Below are 9,336 nucleotides of genomic sequence, written 5' to 3' on the forward strand. Positions count from 1 at the left end.
GGCCCGGGTCTGGGGGTGGGCGGGACGTGCCCCTCCTGTGCCATCCCCGGCGCGGCCGCGGAGCCCCCGAGGGGCACCCGGAGGTGTCTGGGAAAGAAGGGAAGAGAAGCAGGGGGAGGTTCTGGTTTCCCAGACTGATGGCCGATGAGCTGCTGTGCATCACCCGAGCTGGGCTCGTGTCCCCGGTCCTGTCACTCGGCAGAGACCTGCGATGGGGCTTTATCTCCATCCTCTCTCAGCCCGGTGTGTTGCTGGACTGTGGCTCCTGTGGTTCTGACCATCCCACCCTGCTCTGGAGGTCAGTTCCTCACTGAGTCCTTGAACATTGCTGGAAAATAAGAGACTGGAAACTCTCCCGTCCTGCCCCCTGGTGCATCCCCAGCGATGGCAAAGGGGCTGCGCTGGGTCGCGGCAGGTTAGGAAGCAGGTTGCTCAAAATCTTTGCTTAAGGTGGGAAATAGCTGTGCCAAACCATCCTGCCTGCTGCTGTCAGCAGTGACAGACAGGGATCTGGGAACAACTGCTTGGGATGTGGGTTGTCAGGAGCTCTTGTGCAAGCAATTCTTGCTTAATTCTCTTCTGTGGCTTATTTTTCAGCAGAAACACTTGCCACATGAACCCCTTCCTGCAGCTGCCTGGGGAGGTCTGTGCACCACAGGCCTTACCCGCCTCTGTGTCCTGGAGATTGGATTCACAGCTGATGGGAAATGACCCACCCTGTGCAGCAAGGCCACCTCCTCCCATCCTGACTTGTCTCGACTCCCTGTCTGCCTTTTCTCTAATGCATTTTCTGGAAACCTGCCTCCTTCCCTGGGGCTGGTCCCAGAGGAGTTTTAATGGCTTTTCTTCATCCACTTTTGTAGTGAGGTGATTAATAATTGAAGGAATGAAGTCATTGCTGAATAGAGATGAAGGCAAGGAAGAACAGAGGAGGGCATTTGACAAAGGACAGTCAGGTCCTCCTGGTCTTCCTGCCTCTCCCACCCCTCTGCCTGACTAAAATGTCCTGCTCCTGCAGGATCCTCTCCAGCACACAGGCCTGGATGCAGGAGGGCTGGACCTCAACCCTAAGGCAAGGGACTGTGTGGCTTGTGTTACCTGCAGGGCAGGGGCACATCCACTCCTTCCGTGGCCGTTCTGGGACCTGGGCTGGCCAACTGGGAGAGTCCTGCCTGGGCAGGAGCAAGAGAAAGAACAAAGCCCCCAGCAGCAAGGGGCAGGGGCAGCAGCTGCCTCCAGGGACACCAGGCAGCCGTGGGCAGGTGGAGAAGGCATCCCCGGCCACCTCCTGAGCCCCCCTGTTCTGCAAAGGAGGGGGAGGAGGGCAGGGAGGTGGGTGGTCCAGAGCAGGGACAGGCAGGCAGGGGCTGCAGCACCCGTGTCATCATTAGCCAGGGATGACCCTGCCCACTGCAGAGGGTACGTTTCATAGAATCATGGAATCATGGAAAGGTTTGGGTTGGAAGGGACCTGAATGATCATCCAGCCCCAACCCCCGGCATGGGCAGGGACACCTCCCACCAGCCCAGGCTGCTTCAAGCCCCATCCAACCTGCCCTTCAACACGGCCAGGGATGGGGCAGCCACAGCTTCCCTGGGCAACCTTGGCCAGGCTCTCACCACCCTCACAGCAAAGAATTTCTTCCTAAGATCTAACCTAAATCTCCTCTCTTGCAGTTGTAATCCATTGCCCCTCATCCTCTCACTACACTCCCATTTAAAACCCTCCTCCCCAGCTTTTCTGGAGCCCCTTCAGGCACTGGAAGGTGCTCTAAGGTCTCCCTGGAGCCTCCCATCATCTCTGGCCTCCTCTGGCCTCTCTCCAACAGCTCCACATCCTTCTTATTTTGGGGACCCCAGAACTGGTGCAAGCCAGAAGGCTGCTGCGGGCTGCTCCTGCCTCCTCCAAGACAGGGGAATAGGATGGAGCCAGGATCCAACCCAGAGGCAGCTGGTCTGACCACCTTGGGCAGGCTCAGTCCCCCGGGCTCTGCTGGATGGTGCTCTGGGGAGCTGGCCCAGGCTCAGCTGCTCTGCAGGGATTTGAGAGGCTCCCTTCTGGTGGGACCATGTTCTTCGTTTTTAAGCTTCTCTGCAGGGATTTGAGGGGTTGCTCTCTGGTGGGAGAGGGTGCCTTGCTTTTAGGCAGGCTTGAGGGTTGCTCTGGAGCTGGGAAGGCTCTGCCTGGGTGGGGTCTATTCCTCTGCCTGAAGTTCCAGGGGGAGATGATGGAGAAGGGCTAGTGCCCAGGACAGGGGAAAGGTGGGTTGGGCACCACTTCTCTCACTCAGCAGGTCCTTTTGGGAAGCCACAGGTGGGTTTCACTGCTTGGTTGCTCTGTTCTCTATCCTTTCCAAGAGGCTGGACTGCAGCCTGGAGGCAAAGGGTGATGGGAGAGCCTCTCACAGAGGTGTCTGGCCTGTGCAGGGACAGAAATTGGCTTCCTCAGTGCCACCCACCCCAGTGCAGCCTCTTACGCATTTCTGGGATAGGAGACTGGGCTGGTTTAGTAGTGGGGGAGGGGACCCACGGGTGGCTCCTGTAAGAAGCTGAGAAGCTCCCCCTGCTCCAAACCAGCCAAGGAGCCACCAGAGGGACAATGGATGAAGCTCTGCCATGAACATAGGAAAGAACCGATATCACACCTGAGCAGGGAAGCACCTGGGGGAGAGGAGCTGAGCTGGGGAGGCTGAGCAGAGCTGGGGGTTGGTGAGGGAGAAGGGGCAGAAGGTGCCAAGCAGAAGTTTCCCTGCAGCCCATGGTGAGGTGGCAGCTGTGCCCCTGCACCCGTGGAGGAACCTGGTGGGACATTCCCTGAAGGCACCAGGAGGGCAGAACTGGGATTTGCTGCCAGTGGCCTGGGCTGGTGCAGCTGTGGGAGATCCCGGGCCAGGGGAGGTGCCTGTTCCAGACCAGCCCGGGGCTCTGCGGGCAGCGCTGGAGCAGCTCCTGGTGGGAAGGGCTCCTGGAGGAGAGGCTGGGGGAGGATCTGCCAGGGAGGGACCCGTGGGGAGCAGGGCAGGACTGGCAGGAATCCTGCTCCCTCAGGAGGAAGGAGCAGCAGGAACCACCAGCCTGTGCAGGGACTCCAAACCCCATCCCCGTCCCCCTGTGCTGGGGGGAAGGAGGGAGAGAAACCGGGAGCAGCGGGATTTGGGAAGAAGGGAGGGGGGGGTAACGTGTGTGAGCCCTGCTCTGGGGTGTCTGTGTCCTGGGGGCACGGATTGGTGTGACATTAAATCAGTATTTCCCCAAGTTGAGTCTGTTTTGCCCAGTGACCTTAATCTGTGAAGAACCCTCCTTATTCTTTGAGCTTCTAGTTGGGTTTGTCCTCCCACCCCAGGGTGTGTGGGGGGAGCTGAGGGAGCAGCCATGGGGCTGGGGCTTTGTTGTTGTGTTGGGCCCAAACCAGGACAGAGACCTTGGGCTTAGGCTGTGGACCATGGTCACCTTCCTTGCTTTCAGTAGCTGTCTGGATTGTCCACACCTGGGTATCTTCATCAGGATGGAGACCAGGGTCTCTCCTGGTGCCTGCAGGGTCATGGAGAGGGTGGTATGTCCTCTCCTTCCCCTTGGGCAGCCCAGTGCTCAGCAGTGGTTGACACCCATCAAATGCTGGCTCAGCCTGGGCAGGGCAGCTGGACCTGGTCCTTGCCCCCAAGCAGGGCTCCATGGGGCAGCCTCCTCTCGCTGCTCACATGGCTGCTCCAGCCCATAACAGCACTAAAGGGGGCTGCTTCCCCTCCACCAGAACATTGCTTGGTCTCAACCAAAGGACCTGCAAGCCAGGGGGAAGATGAAGTGGTAGGAGAGGGGCCAGAAGGGCCAGGTCTAGAGGATGCTCTTCTCCCAGGACATGGGCTAGAGGCTCCTTTTCCATCCCCCATTCCCAGCCAGAGCTGGGAGAGTCCCAGGGTGCTTCTGCAACACTCCTCACCCTCCCATAGCTGGCCCAGGCTCAGGAGAGCACAGATCCCCCTTGTTTCCACAAGAAAATAGAGGCACAGAGAGCACCACAGTCCTTCCTCTGTTTCCCAGCTGGCTAGCTGAGCAGCCGGGCACAGGGCTCTGTGAAAAGATGCTTCTCTCTGTTCCCTGCTGGAGGGGAGCTCCCACATGGACCCTTTCATCACCCCTTTAGACACCCCAAGGCATCATCTCCTGAGCCCACCAGAACATCTTCTGAAAAGCCACAGCAGGAGCACGGTGCCTGGGACAAGCCTTTCACAATCTTACAACCACAGATACAGCCCTGACCTGGTGGGAGGGCTGGTTGCTTGGACCACCCCTGAGGGACAAAAACACTTCATGAGTCCAAGGTGCCAATCCAGTGCAGAGAGAGAACAGGGTGGTGGTCCAGACCCCTCCGGATGGTCCCAGGTAGAGCAAAGAGCACGTGGGGCAGCACAGAGCACCAGGAGCAGCCTGTCTCCCTGGGGGGGATTCTCTGTCCTCTTTTTTGAATCCTTTGGGCAAATCAAGTGTTGCTGCTGAGTCCTTGTGTGTTCCTGTTGTCTGAACCCCTGGGCTGCAGCAAAGGGACAGGATGGCAGGAAGCTGAATCAGTGGAGGTTTAGGTTGGATTATCAGGAAAAGGTTTTTCACCCAGAGGGTGGTTGAGCACTGGAACCAGCTCCCCAGTGCAGTGGTCACAGCACCAACCTGCCTGAGTTCAAGAACCTTTGGATGATGCTCTCAGGCATAGGGTGTGATTCTAGGGGTGCCCTACACAGGGACAGGAGTTGGACTCGATGATCCTGATGGGTTCCTTCCAACCCAGGATATTCTATGTCCTGGGGCAGGAGGGCCAGCTCCCACACGGGGAGCAGCTGAGGCAGAGCGGCGGCTTAAAAGGGGACAAGGAGAGGGTCTTGGAGAGGACTGCTTAGCTAAGGAGGGTGAGGGTCCATGGGGCCCTCTGTCCTGGGCAGGGTCTCCTGCTTGCTCAGCTTTTACAAGGAGGGATGTACCTCACCAGGTGTGTTGTCTGCACTGAAGCCTCAGCAGCTGCCTCCACTCGTCCAAGAATTCCAAAGCAAAGCTGAGCATGGTTTCCAGCTGGATCTACAAGAAAGGACCCAAAAACCACCCTCGGGCTGCTCTTCTGCAGAGGTGGATGCTTGGGTGAGAAACGTGCTCCGGAGCAGGGCCAGGAGGTGGGAAGTGTTTGCCATCTGCTGGAGACCTTCATCTTTGCAGGGGCAGCAGGGCCAGCTGGGGCATTGTCCTGAGCCCAGCACTAGCCCTGGGGGTGGCCACCTCCTCGGGGCTGCTTGGGTGGGCAAAAGGAGGCGAACTTTGCAAAGACAAAGTACCACATGATGCCAAGGGCTCAGAAATGTCAGGTCCTGGTGTCTCGAAGCTAACACCCAGGTGTTATTCTCTTAGTTTCTCCAAATCTAAAGCAGTCACCTGAAACTCTGCCCAGCACCAGGCAGGTTGGTGCCCAGTGCTGAGGACACCATCTGAGTAGCAAAGGTCTAGATGCGTGGCTGTAACTCGGCCCTGCTCCTGTCCTGGGCAGTACCACCAGAGTTCTCTGAGGGCCACATCCTGACATGGCAGCCACCCACCTCTCACTTCTCAGGCTCTTGATCCTGAAGTCAGGCTTTTCCAAGCACCCCAGATCTTGGAAAATCACACCAACTGCAGCCATACACAGCCTTGCTGTGTGCTTAGGAGCTGCTGGTGGCTTTCTGTTGACATTTACCAAAAATACTCATCTGGAGGCATATCCTTATATGGAAATTTCAGTTCAAGGCAATTTCACAAGCTACTCTATAGACCTTATAGACCTTATAGTCCTGCAGGACCAGTTGTCCCAGGGGATCAAATATGAAGAGTCCCAGAGGATGTAGACTAAGGGTTCCTCTAGCCCAGCCTTAATGCCACCAGGTGTGGCTGCAGCAGATCCCTTGAAGAGAAAAGAAACTATTTGTGCTGCCTCCTTCAAGTGTCCTCCCAGCCTCCAGCCATCCTCATTTTACAAACCTTCTTGAGCTTCTGGCTTTGAAATGCCAGCCCTGACTCAGGCACATGGAAATTTCCTCACAGTCACCGTGTCCCTTGGCAAGGAGCTCCTCATATGAAAAGCTGCTTCCTTCTGTTCATTTTGAACATGGCTCTTGCCAACTTCTTTTAATGGCCCAAGGTTCTTGCTCTTGATGGTGAGTCATGGCTATTTGTGCCTCTCTCTAGGCCATACACCATTTTGCAGACTTCAATTCCCATGCTGGAAATTCTTGATTCCTCTGGAAAAGCACTCTTCTCCTCTGAGATCTGCCCTGTCTTCCTCGGATCTGCAGCACCCAGCAATCTCTGAATTCCCCCAGTCATTCTCTTCCCAGCTGATTTGCTCCCAGTTTCAACCAGGGTTTCCCACCTTAGGGATCTGGTAGCTCCCAGGGGCACTGGGATGATGTGATCCCCCAGACACAACTCCAGCTGAGGGATCAGTGTGGTGGAACAGGCTTCCTCCTGCATCCCAAACCTGTTCTGGTGATGGAGCCAAATATACTGTGTGGTTTCTCTTGAAAGCTGAACATGCCATAAGGTAGAATTTTTATGGATTCCATAAATAGCTGCTATTTAGGATGTATGATATGGAGGAGGTTTCAGAAATCAAAATATTTAGCGATTTGCGTTATTTGTCTTGGCAGCCAAGACTGAAATACAAAATCTTTCTTCAAGGAAGGAACAGTTGTGGAAAAAAGTGAATTGGGGGAATAACAGAGGTGTCAAAACCTCCAAGAATTCTTTTGTTGGTGAATGGAAGCAGGAAAAGAGAGAATTCATTGCAAATGTCTGTGCACGTTTCTATCCCTGATAGAGAAGCCTGATTTTTCAGCATTAATCTTGACATTTCCACCAAACCCATATTTGAATATTGCAAGAACATCCAGAACATTCAGCTAAAAGCAGCTCCAAGCTGGGCTATGTTGCTGTGAGCTGCATCAGCGAGGATGTCTCCAGCTCTTTCTCCAGCCTCTTCTCCTCCTCTCAGTTTTATTCTAGTCCCTGTGGGGAACAGAAATGTTACGATTGCTCTGGAGTTGGGAATGTGGGCAAACATTGGGTCTGAAGGCACCATAGGAATGGCAGGAGCAGGGGAATGGAGGTGGTAGATGTTGGTGGTGCCTAGGTTAGCAGGTCACCAGTGCCTCATGATTGTCTCCCCTGACCTTAAGCTCTGTGTGGTTTCCCAGTCTGACGCATCTGTCTCCGTGCCAGTTCCTGGCACCACAGCCTCACGCTGCTGTTCCCTCAAGCCAGGGGCTGTCAGCCTTGCTCTGTCACCTTGGGCACCTCAAGCTGTCACCTCTCTTGCCCATCTCTCAGCCATGTGTGGCCAGCCCCATGGGACAGGGCTGTGCAAGGGGGTCCTTGTGGTCCAGGCAGCTCCTGTCCATGTACCATGCTCCCTTCCCAGGAGCTTCACCTGCAACTTCCCCAGTATCCCTCAGCAACAACTGGGGAGAAAGGATGCCAAGAACTTCCAGAGGTGGGAAACATGTGGGTTCAAGGTGGGGGGAGCTGCTTACAGCCAGGCTGGAGGTACAGCATGGTTGAACTGGGCATGGGGATGGAGGGGACCTGCTGAGTCTCTGCCCCACATCTCCTGGGAGCTTGGGTGGACACATGTGGCAGAAGAGCTGGAGCAGGGAGGCAGAGGGAGTGCAGAGGTGCTGTGGGCTGGTGGTCCTGGCTAGGTCCTTCTTTCCAGGCTGGCCCTGCTGTTGGTGGTGTTAACATCTTGTGCTGGGTGTGCTGCAGCTTCCCACCCTCCCCGTGCCCCCAGCTGGATAAGCTAGATGCTTCAGGCAAGATGGGCAGATGGTGACCACTCAAGGGATGCAGGCTGACATCTTCCTGACCCCACTCTGTGCACTGTGGGGGACTGGGTTCAGTACAGGACATTGGTGGTGAGACCTGATCCCCCTGGAGCTGTGAGTTTGCATCCTAGCATCTGGCTGGGCTCTGGAGCACAGGGCAAGGGGTGTCAGAGCAGGGAGGATCCCAGATGAATCCTGTTCAGAGCCGGGTACCATGAGTCCTTCTCTGCAAGGCAAGCAAAGCCTCAGCCTTGATTCCATCTATCTTCATTCCCTCTGGGAGTTTCACCCCTCAGCCCTGGGGTCCCTGGGCTCTGCAGGCAGGTCCTCCCTGGCTGCCTGCTCTGTGGGATTGGACAGGCTCCTGGCCTCCATGGCAGGAAGGCCCCCACATGTGATCTCAGCCTGGCTCAGTTTTCTGGTGGTGCTCAGCAGCAGGGTGTTTGTCTGAAACAAAAGGCTCTGTGGAAAACAAATCCTGCAGTGCCACCTGGGCCACACTTCCCAGCAAGTCTAGCTGACTTCTTCGAAGAATTTTGTCTACAGAGGTGTGATGATGGCATTGTGGCTCCTGCATGTGGGAGCCCCAGGCCTGGAATCAGCTCTTCTTCAGCCACTCCAGGGCATCTCTTCATTTCCCTTCTAGTTCCTCCTCTGGGTTCCTGCAAGGCCACCACTTTGGGCAGTGGTTTCTATTTTGTAATCCTCCTCCCCTGTAGAGAAGCTAAATCCCTTCCCTCACTGGACCACCACAAAAGGCAGCCTGCTCATTTGGTTTTCCCACTGTGGCTGTGGGTGTCCAGTGCCCAAACACTCTCACTGTCACCATGAAGACCTCACTGTTCCTCTGCTCTCCTGAGAGTGTCCACAGAACCCTCCTGTAGGGATGTGGCCTTTCTGCCAGTGCAGGGACACCATGCAGGTCCCAAACCGTGTCAGCTGAACAAGCCAATCTCTTCTGCATGTGTTGGTGGCTGCTGGGACAATGACAAAGCAATGTCAAGAGGGTGTCAGTTCTATACTGGTGGAATCAAATACTCATCTAAGCCAACTCTGCTGGGCCATGAAGGTCATGAGCTTCTAAAGCTCTTTGTAACCATCAGTGACACATTCTCATGTCCGTGAACAATATAGGGCAATTTTAACTGTCACAGGTATTTGTGAAACTGCCATGTCACCATGGAACCAGTTTCCTCATGACTCACAGAATCACAGAATGTTGGGGGCTGGAAGGGACCTCCAAAGATCATCAAGTCCGACCCCCCTGCCAGAGCAGGACCAAAAAAAAGCCAACAACAAAAGCCAATCAACCAACCAAAATCAAACCAAAACCAAACCAAACAAAAAAACTAAAACACAACACAACAAAACAAAAAAAACCCACAAAAAACACCAACTAAGGCAGGTCACTCAGAAAGGCATCCAGACAGGTCTGGAAAGTCTCCAGAGAAGGAGACTCCACAGCCTCTCTGGGCAGCCTGTCCCAGGGCTCTGTCACCCTCACA

The sequence above is a fragment of the Chaetura pelagica genome, unplaced genomic scaffold, assembly GCF_000747805.2.
Source record: "Chaetura pelagica isolate M959 unplaced genomic scaffold, ChaPel_1.0 scaffold516, whole genome shotgun sequence".
Lineage (NCBI taxonomy): Eukaryota > Metazoa > Chordata > Aves > Apodiformes > Apodidae > Chaetura > Chaetura pelagica.